A 15,843-nucleotide genomic window follows, 5' to 3' on the forward strand; every position below is an offset into this window, starting at 1 on the left:
AATAGATCGATTTGAAATTTTGAACATACTTTAAACATCACAAAATTCAACAATATTTCTGTAATATAAAGGTAATAAGTTTATTTTTAAAAGGATTATTAACATTTATAAAAAACCGGAATTTTTAACTTATTTTGCAACTTTCTAAGTAACAAATAAGAATAGTAACATTTAAAAAACGCCATTTTGAAGGTTTTTATATGACTTATAAGTTTCTGATTCTCAAATTTGTTTCAAATGCTCACTTTTTGCTCATAAACGAAAAAAGCGAGAATTCACCATTTTTTAATCTTAATTTGTTAATAACTAGTTAAGTATAAAAATTAGACTGCAGAAAACATAACAGGTTCTTTTTATAGGGGTACGTGCTATTCAAAACAACTATCGTTTTTCTAGCCGGAAGAGTGTCAGAAAAAAAGCTTATTTCCCTGTGCTATTATTAAAATCTCCATCAAGCACGTGGTTAATAAAGTCAAACTACTAATTAAAATGTCATGAAAAATCTAAACAAATATTAAAATACGACAAGAAGATTAATTATTATATCTTTTGGATAACGTACCCTTGGAAAAATTACAGACGATGAAAATATCAACAACATAGGTATCATCTTTAATAGAAGTAGTTTAACTTATTCAGAATATTTAGATATAATTAGTCAACAGAAAAAACAGTAACTGAAACTTTTATCAGTCTTAAAATAAAAGCAAACTAGACAAGAGTGACACGGAGGAGTTTATTGAAGGCCTATGTCCAGCAGTGGACATGATAAATGAAGACTGGATGAAGAGTGGCACATTGTAGCACTCAGTGAAAAAAGAACTAAAAAGAAAAAAAAGTGACCTATTATCAATTCTTCTTTGACCTAAATGACCTGACTAACTGAACACTTAAATTCTATGGTGTTCTTATTTTATCGAACAACTGTGCGCTATAGGTAATATATAAATATTTATCCTTCCAGTTTTACAACATTATAATACAGTTTATTATCCGAGATTATAAACTGTATTCCTGGTGAGAATAAAAACAAATTTAAATTTCGCAGACTACTTTGATTAGAATTTTTGTAAAGTGCTCGGTATTTTAATCAAGCTACCGTCATTTGTTGGTTTCTTTGATTCTCAAGAGTGGCTACAACTCACTTTTTCTTCATAAATCTTTTTGCTCGCAGTCTTTAACCCCTTTAGATGTAAAAACTTGTTGCTGCAAATTGCCTTCATTACCTTCAGTTTCTCTTTCTCAAAACTTCCCACATTCGGCGAGTGTGTGCGCGAAATCGGATGTAGTATCTATAAAAGAGCGGCTCTAGCTGCGGAACAACCGATTGTCACCTAACTTCGCGTCAAACGGGCCCGATTGGGAAGTTCGAAACGTTGTTCTCAAGTTCCGACGACGGAGCGGGAATCGTATTTCTATTTTACATTTGTGATTAAAGCAGAAAATTTTGGTTTTCTAATTGGTGAGTTTTTCATTGTACAAAATTTATTTTTTAACATATCTGTTACTTTTTAACGTTTGCTGAATGGTCTTAAATTTTTTTAAATAAACTTAAAAAAGTATCTACAAAAAAATATTTTCGTATTTTTTAAGCAAATTTAAAATTTTTTTCTTAAGGCCTGCTCATTACTTATTAGAAACTTTTCCCTTATTATATTATCATATTATTTACAGTTTGTTATTCAGGTTTCATTGCAATTTATTAGAATGAAAGATTTTCTTACTTTTCATAAAAAAAACTTTTGATACTTTTGAGTGCTTCGTGCCATTGTTTTCCAGTTCCGACGATGGAGGAAGGGTATTATTCATATTTTACATTTGTGAAAAAACCACAAATTTTTCTGAAAATTTGACTTCCTAGTTGATGAGTCGTTCTTCAAAAAAAGTTATATTTTAACATATGTCTAACTTATTAAAGTGTTTTCTGAGCGGCATTAAAATTGTTCAGCGATGTCAAACAAAATATTCGGTAAAAGGTACTAAAAATGTATGTTTATTTTATCCCTATAAAATAATTTTTTAAGTATTTTTAAGTAACTTAAATCTTTTTTTAATACATATTTTTTACTGATTATGAACTATACCATTAATTTATAATTCTTTAGAACTTTTTCTTATTTGATTTAAATTTATTTGGAATAAATTATCATTTGCTTTTTAGTTAAATAATTATATTTTTAAATAATATTCGGTTTACCTAAAAAAAAAAAAAAAATTATTTTTGTTTATTTTCAACATAACACAGCAAAATATAGTCGTGTCCTTTACTTCGCAATAGTGAGATTTTTGATGAGTTGTTCAGTTAATATATACCTTTAGTTGTAAAAACTATACGTTTTTTAATTATTAACAGTTTGGTACAAAAAATGAGATTTTTGTCAACTAAAAAGCTTAAGTTTAATATAATACTGCTTACCATGTATTCTAAAAATTTTTAAATTAATTTTTTGCTCCAAAAAGAGCAAAATAAGACCAAATCGTTAATAGTTTATAACTTTAGTAAAACTCAACTTACTCCTTTGTGATTGCTTTTAAAGAGGGGTCTTTTAGTGCTTAATAAATCATCAAAATCTCACCCTTAGTTAGTTTAAAAGTTATTCGAGTGAAGACGAAGACTCTGTTTTTAAAATGAACCAAAAAAAATTAAACAAAAAATCATTGTTATAACCAAAAATGGTTTTTAAAGTTATTGTTATTTTTAACTTATAAACGTTTAGGAAACTTTTAAACTATTACTCGTAAACGAGATATTTCTTTATATTTAAAACGCTAAAATTTTTACAAAAATTTAAGTCGATTCATTAGCTCTTCTAGCGATTAATTTTAGGACGATTAGGTGAAAAGTAGGCATTTATTTTTTTAATTCGTAGCTAGTTAAGTTATCTTTCAGAAATAAAAGCTAAGGCTGAAATGATGATTTGTTGGACAGTGTGAAAACTAAAAATTCGAGCGTCCAAAAAAATTAAAAACTTAATTCAAAATATGAGTTTCTGTACCTCCAATTGTAGTTATTGGATTTCGTTTATTTCTTATCTGTTTGTTCTTTTTAGGTAAATTACAAAAATGCAATGTGTTCATAATATTCTTATTAAACTCGTAAATAGGTATATAACAACTGCCTTCGATAAATTTGGCGATCACAATATGCAAGAAACAAAATAAGTTGAAAATTAAATGTCATTTTTTACTTTTAAACAATATATAAACAATGTAAGATCGCTATTTTATTTTACATACTAAGGGTAAAAACCAGTAAATTATATGTACATAAAAGTCTCATAATTTTACTGAAAAGATTAGAAAATGTTTTAAAATTTAAGAGTTTGTAAAGTTATTCTTATTTATTTATTGTTTTATTATTGTATAAATGGTTTCAGATGGTTCATTTTTTAAAAATTATTGATTACTCTTCTCAAAATGCACCAAAAACTTTAGCTTTGCGTGATAGTAAGATCATATCACATGTATTTAGCTATACAAATTTCTATAACTTTCACCTAATAGTTATTGCGAACTTGAAATTGTTTATCCCAAAATGATTTTATCTACAATGTTATTTTAACAAAGTTGAAGAACAGCACATTTATTTCGATGATTAAAAAGTTTATTTAAATATTGTAAAATAGGTGTGCAAAAGTACTGTGATTGTAAGCTAATAAACATTAAAATATCTCTATATATCTAGATGCAATATCATGTAGGAAGTTACTTTTTTTATTCACCATGTTGGCATTTTTACACGAATTAAAAAAAACTCCATGTTCTACCACCCTTAGAACCCCAGTTAGCCCTTTTTTATTTCTCGGTTTAACTTTTTCAAAAAACTATTTGAATTCATAAATTTAAATTTAGTCGCAATATCTCCGGTTCTAATCAACGAAAATTAATGTTTTTTTTTTAATTCAGGTACCTTGTTACATGTATCATAAAATCTACATAAATCTATTTGTGAATTGTTTATTAACTGAAGTAATTGATTTAAACAATTTAAAATAAATATTTATTTTGTGAAATTTTACTTTTTTCCTATTATTATTAGTAGAAAACGTTATAAAATTATCGGTAACTTTTTAAAAATTTTTTTTATTTGAAAATCAAATCTATACTTAAGTATGTGTTATTTTTTCTTGAACTTTGCATATTATTTTTACAAAATTACCTTTCTTGTCTTTAATTACAAATATATTTTAAACAAATTAGTTGTTATATACTTTGTATAATTATAAATAAACATAGTAAAATTAAGCATTTAGTTTGTAATATGTTTAAAAATATATATACAGATTAATTTTATAACTTTTATTTATAATTATAAAAAGCTTACAATTAATTTGAGTAAAATTTATTTCGTCCCTACCATTTCCAACTGTCGAATGTGAAAAATCGGGTTTTTCAGATTCGATACCTTGTCCTTGCATTAGACGTGATCCACCTTGTAGCAAAACATCGAAATTGTAGCTTGATAAAGAACGCAGGAAATATTCTGTTTAAACTACCAAATATGAACATTTTGTCATTTTGTTTTGGTCAAAATATCGAATATACTGCAACCTGACGAAAATGAAATATTCGATACTTTTGTTTTGTATAAAATTTAACTAAAGGCATATTTGTACACCGCAAAATGACGAATGTGTCACATTCATTAATTATAGTGTCATAAATGATACAGTTATTCAATTATAATCTGCAAATTGTTTTCTTCTTCTTTTTCTTCCTTCTTGTATGTAGGCTTTAAAGCCTGTTTCTTCTTCAATATTTGCCTTTCTTGGTCTGCTAATACTTCTTCGTCCATTTGGTGACTTTTCGTGCTATTCATATTATCCTATCCTCTGCCATTCTACTAATGTGTTCATTCCACTCCTGTTTCCGTTTTGTCACCCATCCATTTATGTCTTCTATATTACACGCTCTTCTTATGTTTTCGCTTCTCTTCATATCCAACAGACTTTTCCCTGATATTCGTCGGAGTATTTTCATCTATGTTGTTTCTAGTAGTCGCCTTGCTTTAGAGGTCTTGTCTCCGCCGTGCATGTTAATATAGGTCTAATTGCTGCTTTATAGATTCTTGGTTTTGTGTCTTGTCTGTGTTTGTTCTTCCAGATTGTGTCATTAAGAGGACCCGCCGCTTTACTTGCTTTTAAGCTTTGTTGTTGTACTTCTTCTTTATCATCTTCGTAACTAGTTATATCTATTCCCAGATATTTAAACCTTGCTTCTTGCTTTATTATTTTTCCGTCTATTTCGATTTTACATCGTAGTGAGTATTTAGGTGTTGTCATACATTTGGTTTTTTCTGCTGATATTATCAGATTGTATTTCTTGGCTGTTGTGATGAAGATGTGTGTTAATTTTTGGAGCTACTCTTCTGTCACTACGATTGATGCCGCGTCATCTGTATAACATAATATTTGAATTTCTTTGTTCTCCATTCTGTAACCTCCTTTACGTACTGCTTGTATTATTTCGTCCATTATTATATTAAAGATAAGTGGGCTTATCGAGTCACTCTGTCTGACTCCATTTTGCACTGGTATACACTGTGTTAGTTTTCAATTTATCTTTACCTGTATTCGATTATGGAAGTAGATGTTTTCAATAGTTTGTATAATATTGATTGGTATGTTTCTTTTATACAGTAGGTGTAAGACGTCTTCGACTTGGATGCTATCGAAAACCTTTGTCAGGTCTATAAAACATAGATATGCTGGTTTATTGTACTCCATGGCCTTTTCTGTGATTGTTTAGTACAAATACGGCGTCTAAGCAGGATCTTTTGGATCTAAATCCTTGTTGTTCATCTGATAAAGTTGTTAGTTTATTGACTTTGTTAGTTGAGACTTTGTTAGTTGAGACTTTTGTGGTAAGCTTAAGTGCGGGGTTCGGTAAATTTATACCTCTATTATTGTTGGGGACAGTCTGCAAACTGTCGAAAATAATAAACATCTGACAAGAACAAAACGTACGTTTTCACAATTATGTGAATTATTGCTTCCAAGAAATTCTTTCTGTGAGGCATTTTATAAAGAAACTTTTCATGAAAACTAGCAGTGACGAAAACTTTTTATATCTTGAAACCAAACAAAAAAGAGGCAAACAAAATAGTATAAACCCCGTTAAAGCTACGAAGAAAGGCTCCCAATCACGGATGCAAACAAAAAAAACCTCTGGTCACTATGTGAACAAAACTTAATACCAAGGCCATACCACCAATATTACCAATCTTTACCAACATCTAGTACTGCCAGAGGTTTTCTTCCAGAACCTGACGCAACTGAAGACAATAATAACGTTTAATTCAAAATTTAAAACTTTTAATTTACCATTATTTTACAATAATTGAGGGTCATGACTGAGTACTTGAGGTGTCTACAGGACATGAAGTTCCATAATTAATGTATTGTGATTATTTTTTAACTTTTATGTTTTTTACGTTTCTAATTTCTAAAATTGTCATTTTATCCTACAACTTCAATTTTTAAATAAATGATTTGTAATAAACTTTGTAAGAAGATTAAAGTTATTTTAATTTTCCTCCTTTTCAATTAAGAATATGAATGTGTTAAAATTAGACCAATGTGTACTGTCGAAAATGCCACATTCGAAATTTTGAAACATTGGACTAAACAAATCGTTGATGAACACAAAAACCAAATTAACGAATGTGATTTTTTGGAAAGAAAACCGTAAGCAGTTTTTTTCTCAATCTAACAAGGATTAAACATTAAATATAACAAATTTAAAAAAATTTCCATTTGACACGGCGCTGATTCAGGATTCTCTAAAAAAGAGTTATCTTCGTCTCCTGAAAGTGAAAAGTACCACTTTTCACATTCGATAGTTGGAAATGGTAGAGGCGATTTGTACTGTTTTTGAAAAAAAAAACTGTAAAAATAGATTTTCAAAGAAATTTTTTTTAATTTATCAATAAAAGATATCATTTCTAATTATAATACATACATCTATAAGTTGGTTATTACGTAATACCCTTTTCTACTGCCAATAAGAAAAATGTAAAATTATGCAAAATATATATTTATTTTAAGTCGTTTAAGCAAATTACTTGGTTAAATAAACAATTCACAAAGAAACTAAATAGATTTTTATGGTCTATGCCATGAGGTACCACAAATTAAAAAAAAACATCCATTTTTGTTGAGTAGAGTTGGAGATATTAAGTCCTTTATAAATTTGAATTTATGAATTCAGTTTTTGAAATAGTGAAATCGCTTCGCTTTTAAATTTTTTTATCTTTGGCGCAGCACCAACAGCTAATTGTTTAAGAAATCACTTTAAATTTTTTTTTGTCTAAACAACCCAATATTTTCTATTTTGTTCTATAAATTCTTCTTCAATTTTTTTATTAAACTCCATAATAATCCGTGTAACTGTCTAGTGGCTGATTTTGAATGGCCAATCCTGGAATGTACTTCTTCGTTATTTCCTGCTTTTGATGTTACTTGGACTCTCAAGTATTTAATGGTTTCAGTTAATATAACTGAAACGACAATATTTCTTTATATATATATATATATATATATATATATATATATATATATATATATATATATATATATATATATATATATATATATATATATATATATATATATATATATATATATATATATATATATATATATTTATATATATATATATATATATATATATATATATATATATATATATATATATATATATACTTTTGGTTTGAGGTCTAAAATATTTAAAGATCATAATATAAATATTTCTGTAAAAACCAAACTCTGACACATAGAGAACAAAAAAAAAACACACCAGTAAAAGATGACAAACTAAGTTGTACTATCTGTACTTAAATTTTAAAAATTTTAGAATGTATTTTGTCCATTATTTTATATTTTATATGTGTGTTATTAATGTTGAGTGTCAATGCTTTTACAAATAATCTCAACGACTAGTAAGTTGCACTGAAGAATTGTGATATTTTATAAATATTTACATATTTTTTTTATTACAGTGTCATGAAAAATAGACAAAACCATTCCGAAAGCTAGACAAAAAGTAAAAAGAGTGTTTCATTAACATCCCGGCCAATTTTCTGACCGCAACCCTCATAAACTGTGTTGTTTGTTTACATCGACAGTCACTATAGTGTATTTTTATGTATGAGAAAGTAATAAAACAATAAATTATGTATGCAAATCCCTAAACTGTTGATACGGGTGACTCAATGAAAAACAGATATTTGTCAACAAGTTTACAAAAGTATATAGGAAAACAATTTTAAATTGAGTATGACCACCAGGTATAAAGGTTGGAGCAGAATAGAATACAATAGTTGTGAGGTTTACTAATCCCTAAATAAGGTTGCCAGTGTCGGAGTGATGGAGGTTAACAGGTACTAATGAATTTGCAAGAAATATAAGATGTTTATTTTATTGGTTATATATAACCAATAAAAGTTTAATAAGTACCTACCTATTTGCAAAATAAAGTTTAATTCTTTAGATAAAATAAAACGTTTTATTTTATCTATTTGCAAAATAAAGTTTAATTCTTTGCCTATTTGCAAAATAAAGTTTAATTCTTTAGATAAAATAAAACGTTTTATTTTATCTGAAATGAGTGCATTCCACGAAGTAAGGGTTTCAACAATCAAACATTTAATTCTTTAATTCCAGGAATCTACGACAGTAATTGACTAGATAATTACCTTCTAAACTTATTCCACAGAAAATGTGATAGTGGGTTTTTCCATTTTGTATATAGGAAGGTCCAAGTGGCGTATTCAAAATTCTTAACAGTTCACTGGTCATACACCAAATAAATTTTGGCAGGATGAAACTGTTACAAGTCAAAGGCACGCTTTTGTAAATAACTTATCTACTGGTTTAAACCCACCATCAGGAAAGGGACGCAGGCTGATAATAGTACACATTGGCAGTTCAGACGGTTTTGTTGAAGGTGGTTTATTAACTTTTGAATCAACTCGTACCGGTGACTACCATGAAGACATGAACGCTGATGTCTTTCAAGAATGGTTCGAACAAATGATAGATCTTCTTCCTAAGAACTGTGTAATAGTAATGGATAATGCAAGTTATCACTCCAGACTTATAGAAGGACTGCCCACAACCAAGTGGTTAAAAAAAGACTTGCAGAATTGGCTGAGTTCAAAAAATATTACGTACCATCCCGAATCTATAAGAAAGGAACTTTATTCGTTGTGTGCCCTTCATAAAGAAAAATTTAAAAAATACGAAATTGATGAAATTGCCAAAAATCGTGGAATGACAGTACTTAGATCCCCATCATATCATTGTGAATTAAACCCGATTGAACTGGTATAGGCACAGATAAAGAGTGAAGTTTCAAGAAAAAATACCACTTTTAAAATTCATGATGTTAAACAGTTGTTTTTGGAGGCCGTAAATAATGTAAAACCTGAAAACTGGGAAAAGGCAGTAAATCACACTATTAAAGAAGAGGAAAAAATGTGGAAGCTGGACAATATTACTGATAAAATGATCGAGCCAGTTATTATAAATCTTGGTCCTGAAAGTTCATCTTCTGAATCTGATTTGGATTTGTAACAAGTAGCTGTAAGTTTTATATTAATATTTTTATTCATCTATTTAACATACCTTAGACGGTTTTAAAAACTTAAAAAATGTGAATTTTTTAAAACCCTTTTTAATGTAGGCCAGTCAGTTCTAATATAGTGTGTGATAAAAGAGGTCACTTTTGTTTACATACACATAACACTTTATAACACTGAAATAATTCATTTATTTTTTACAATTATTCAAAGTAATTTTTCAATTAATCTTGAGCACGCCCATGGAGTGGTCGGAGCTACCAGTTAAAATTATGCTAATTACTCTCTCGTTCATAAAAATAAACTATAATATTCAGGAATTCTTGTATATATATATATATATATATATATATATATATATATATATATATATATATATATATATATATATATATATATATATATATATATATATATATATATATATATATAATATATATAATTTTTATATTTTACAAACATAAACCAAAGAAAATTATTTTATATATATATATATATATATATATATATATATATATATATATATATATATATATGTATATACACTCATGGACAAAAATATCGAATATTTTGGAATTTTCCAATTTCTTTTTGTAGTCACTATTATTTCAAAATAATTTTAGATTACTGATAATACTCATATAATAGGCTGATGTACTCAACTGGTTTGAAATATTTTGATGTTTATTCTGACGTTTATTCAGTGGTTAGTGTCATTCGTACATTTTATCATAAAAATCCTTCTTCACGTAAAGGAAAAATCATACTAATTCGGTTATTTTTAGTTTAATTTATTAAGTTTAATATTAATTTAATATTCAAATACTCTAAACTCCAGAACCATAGCCCCCATCCGCTTTTATAAACCAAGAATTATCCGAGAAGCCATAGAAATAGAAAAAAGACCAAATTGCCTTAATAAAAGAGATGACGCCATACGGTTACCTTCTACATGGAGACCTCTCATAAACAAAATATCGCCCCCTCCATCTTCGAATCAAAATCCCACTGTCGGAAATGTTCGCGCCAACTCTCGCGCCAATCCCCACCCTAACCCCCACCTAGGCCACGTCACCATCGACGGTATAAATGAACCGTCCCCTGGTCCCAGTCGTAGTAGTGAACTAGTGAGTGAACTAGAAGTGACTAGTGAGTGTAGTAGTGTCTGGGGGCTCGGGAGACTGAGACCTCGGAAGCCCTGAAGAAGACATCAGAGAGGATGTCGAAAGCTCGGCAAAATGGATATCGACGCGGTTCAACCCGGAAGACTGGTGAGTTTAATATTAATTTTTATAATAATATTAATCTTAGCTCTAAGTTTAATTGTACTAACCGCGGAAATCTTTCCGAACATATATATATATATATATATATATATATATATATATATATATATATATATATATATATATATATATATATATATATATATATATATTGTTATGTTTCTTCTTTCCCAACCAAAGAAAAATAAATAAAAAAATCCATCGAAATAAAATTTCAAGATATCAATATAAACAAATTGTATATAGTAATTTAAGATAAGATTTAGTGTAGATAAGAATAGAAATTTGTTTGGCAAACGACCTTTTTTCCGTTTCAAACAAAATTATCAAAAATCCTTTGTTTAGAATTAGAAGACATTTTACCTGTAAATTAATCTTTTCATTGTTTGTATAGTCGAGTATTAAATGACCATATTCTAATCTTTTGAAATAGGTATAAATGATGTATTGAAAAAAACCAATTTTAAAGTAAGCTATTTAGTTTTCTCTGAAACCGAAATTAGGCTTTTCCAAAATCATGGTAAACACAATTTAAGCTTTTTGATTGGACGGTCGTTTTTAAATGGGAATTTGGTGAGTCGATTATGAGAGAAGTTAGTCATATTTTGGTCATCGAAAGGAAACAGTCGTGTGTCTCAAGATAGGGTGTGGTTCGTGAGTTTGGATACCGGCGTAACGAAAAGAAGTGAATAGTTTGAAGAAGGAAATAACAAGTAGATTAAAAGAGGTCCTTGTATCTACCGTAAGCATTTTATAAAGTATATGTGAAAGTATTCTTACGGCATCAAGTTGACAAAAGGAGGTCCTGGTGTCATAAATAAGTAGCAGAGTTTGGAGAAGTGAATCAGGTGTTTTTTGTGTAGTCTGAAGGAGGTTTGCAGAGACGTAAAGAAGGAGCCGAGGTGCCAAAGAGGGGAGATCACATCTTTGAGGAGACTGGACTTTTCTGGGTATGTTCCAACATACAACTCAAGAAGAAAATAAACTGTAAGTGTTTGTACAATTGAATTTTATATCTGTGAAGGATCGTTTCGACATCATGGTCATTAGCATTAAAATTTAAGAACTGAGGTTTTGTTAGGCTAATCAAAAGTTTAAAGTTTTGTGGTTTTTTTTAAGTAAAGAAAATTTTAAGTAAAATTGGTTTTTCATGTAATATAAATGTATGTAGCTTTATAACCTTATTATCATAATAATTTGATTTATTTTCTTGTATGCTGATTGTTAAGATAACGACAGAATTAAATAATTGTTTTATTCGTTCATATAAAATAAAGAAACGTAAATCTTTGTAATATAATATATTTGTATTCTTATCCTTTTCTTCTCTCCCGATAAAAGACAACTAGAAAATCTTTTGAATCCATCGAACACAGGTAATATAAGGATTATTTTACTTTTGATAACAAATAAGTTATAATTTTTTTTATTGGCTCAATAAACTAAGTTTGAACTCAAAATAAACAATCATAACAATATATATACATGTAAATTAATAGCAAATTATTAAACAATTTAAATAATTAGAGAGTTGGAGATAATCGCAGTACTAAAAGTTCTAGTTATGTGTCTATAATATTATACAAAATTGATCAATTTTATATTTAAATTCGTTAGACTTTCTTAGTTGTTTTTGATTTTAATAAGGTTCTGACGGTAAATATTCCATTATATTTATTAATATTTCATTCTTGTTATAAAATTAACATTTCAGCAAATCTCACCCTCATTAAGCTGTTCACTGGAGCAGATTATAAATTTTCTTTGAAAATTTTTTAATTAAATATTTATTAACAATAGACTTTATTTAAAATATTTAAGCAACGTTTTACTCAATTGCAATGTTTATAAAGTATAATTTATACAGCATAATTATTTTAGACTATATAAACGGAAAACTCTTCTACATTGACACCTTGTTCACCCACTAATGCTTTTATTATCTAATATAACACTCTCCAGTGTATCATAAGATCATAAAATATTTATGTAGTATTTAATAAAAATTCGCATAAAGAACACTTTGATGTTACAATGTTTACTTACCCTTCTATAAGTTATAATAAGTGTGTGAACAATGTGTCAGTTTTCCGAGTATTTTTACTATTGCCTTTACAGTTTTTTATATGTGTTAAATATTAAGATGCGATAAGTGTCAAAACGGTACACGAACAGACGATGTTGTGACCTAGACAGGAAAATTTGTTATTGTCACAATAACAATTTTTAGTGGCCTAAACATATAATGATTCTGTAGACTTAAACATATTACATTTTAAAATTATCAGAAGTAAACGCCTTAGGGTAAACTATATAGTGATTGGCCATTATCAGCTATTGGCACCTTGTAGGTTTTTTACATTATTTTAAGATTATATTGAAATATACTGACTACTGATATTATTTTATGACAGTGGCAACCCCGTCCAAATAGTATCTAACTTCATTTTATTGTACAACCTAACCTAAAAAAATTAGCGAGAGATCTATCAGATGGTATGCTGCGTATTAACATTTTTAAGCAAAAATACTTAAGAATCGTAAAGACAGCCAGTATTGGAAACAAATATATTTTAAAATATCTTTATGTAACAAAATATACAAAAGGTATATTTTGTTACATAAAATTTATCACGTTTAGTTATTCTATTGTTTAAAATGAGTAAATTTGAGTCAATAATTGCGTGAATGTGCTTTCTTTTTATTAAATTATCTATGCCAATCACTGGGTGTATTTTTTACATTAGACAATTAATGACCACCTGGTCATTGACTGGAAAAATACATTTTATTGATAATATTGTATGTTTAGTGATTGGCACATAGTTACATTAGCACATCGAAAAAGGGTTATCACAATGAAAAGTTTCCAAGACGTTTAAAGTACCACGTCAAACTCTTCAGTTTAGAAAAAGCGATAAGTTTACTAATACTTTGGAACCAAGTAGTATTTTGACTAGTGAGGAGGAAGCTATTTTAGAGGAATGGATTCTGACACGTCACAAAAACGGATTTCCTGTTATTTAAGTAGATATTCAAGCTTCTGTTAAGGAATTATTTTAAGAATTATTTGTTTAAGGAATCATTTTTTAGGAAGAAAGGTATCTCATGTCAATGTCATGACTTTTTTAAAAACCTACTTTAAGGGGAAAAACGGGCAGACCAAAATTCAGATATTGATACTTAAATATACAAATTTCTTTAAGAAATTTATTCAAGTGTTGCTACGCCACTGATAGAAAACAATTTCTAATTTCATAAGATCCACCGAGGCAACTTTTTCCTAGCAAATTTAAAATAAACCGCTGATATAAAGCATTGAAAAGCTTTTTTTTAATCATTGAAAACTGGTACCTAGAAAATCCCCGGTTAGCAATAATTCAAAAGGGGGTTTTGGCTACCTAATAGAAATTTCGAAGAAATTTCCCCTGACCTCTGATGTAAGGCAGTGATAATTTGAAAGTAGTCACGTAGTCAGTGTCACATTGTATCCCAGCTTAGCTGGTCGCGTCTTGGTTAGAGTTTTCAACTCTCGCATATTAGTCAGTGTCAGTTTAGTATTCGATCAAAGGGGTCGGCGCATTTCTGGTTTAAGAGTTTTAGACTTTAGTGTATTACATATACCTCGTTATTGTTATATAGCTTATAGTATAAGCTTAGCTGAGGCTACACGTTTCACAACCGCTTATTATTAATCAAGTATATTAATACTGAAATAAACATTCTTGGTTCATGTGACAATTTTATTAGCAACATATTTAAGCTGTAACAGTGCTTTTGTGTTGTGGTTCGTGGACTCGCGTATATTGGACAGTGATCGGCGGTTTAGATATAAAAACTTTGCTCTAAAGCTTTGGCTAGATTTTCACTTAGTTGTAGTAACAAAGTTAATCATTAAATTAAGTATTGTTTAATGCTTGTGTTCTTATTTCCCACGTTAGTGGATGGTCCTTTAAATTGGAATTAATTACATTACTTAGTACTTTCTAAATGGTAGTAAGATCTTTATCCTAATTTGTGGAACAAATCTTTCGTTTATTTCTACCACTAAAACATTTATAGTTTTTTACTTTTAGTTCTTAAGTTTAAGTTACTTTTATTCGATTAATTTCTGACTTGTTTCATCTGTTCGATTATTTTAGAAATAATATTATTTTTGACTATTTATCTTAAAAACACGGCCCAATTATTATTTCCGAAACTTGTTAAACATGAAACCGAAAATACGTGATTTATAAGCAAGTAAACTGTTTTTACCTACTACATAATTAAAATAATTCAATGAAAGTATATTCTTTGTTTAAATTTCGACATAGACTACATTAGTTGAGACTTTCCTATCCTATGTTCATTTTTTAGAACTTGCTTTTATCGCAAAAGCAATGAACTATAGAGAATATAGCTTCTTCAACATTGTCATACAATTTTCTAATAAAATAATTTTATAATATTTTGAGAAAAAACAAACAAAAATGCTCTCCTGTAAAATTAACATTTTGTGACATGTTACTTCTGCATCCAAGCCACGTTATGCCTTTGGATACAGTCACGTTGCCTCACATACTCCGCAACAAATTTTCATAACTGTTCCAAAAATAGTATTTTCTTATAATTTTTAACATTACATTAAATCCTCTATACACTTGTGTTGGTAACATGTAATAATCATCAATTATAATTATTTTTAAATTACAATTTTCTATATTCTGTTTGTCATAGTCTATAATTTTTTTTTATTTCAAATTACATGTCTCGGCTGCTGTGGCCATTGACACGAGAAACCATATTATAGAAAACAATAAATTAAGTTACATTGATATCTAAAAAAAAAAAAAATAAAAAACTAGCGGATGAATACAAAATTGAAATATAGATAGGTGATACAATTACAACAGGTGATATAATTTAAGTTTTTAAGGAACTCTATCACATTAGACATATTGTTTTTGGAATTTAAGATATCACATAAACTTCCGT

At 28.3% G+C, this 15,843-nt stretch overlaps 1 protein-coding gene across 1 annotated transcript in view; it reads left to right on the top strand.

Moving 5' to 3' along the window:
• The first annotated feature begins 1,344 nt into the window (after positions 1 to 1,344).
• The window catches only part of LOC140447772 (uncharacterized), a 297,421-nt gene continuing 282,922 nt past the window's right edge, over positions 1,345 to 15,843 (top strand). The window contains exon 1 of the mRNA XM_072540627.1: positions 1,345 to 1,462. The gene's annotated coding sequence lies outside the window, so the exon portion shown is untranslated. The remainder of the gene's footprint in view (positions 1,463 to 15,843) is intronic.

Source organism: Diabrotica undecimpunctata, chromosome 8 (genome assembly GCF_040954645.1).
Source record: "Diabrotica undecimpunctata isolate CICGRU chromosome 8, icDiaUnde3, whole genome shotgun sequence".
Taxonomy (NCBI): domain Eukaryota; kingdom Metazoa; phylum Arthropoda; class Insecta; order Coleoptera; family Chrysomelidae; genus Diabrotica; species Diabrotica undecimpunctata.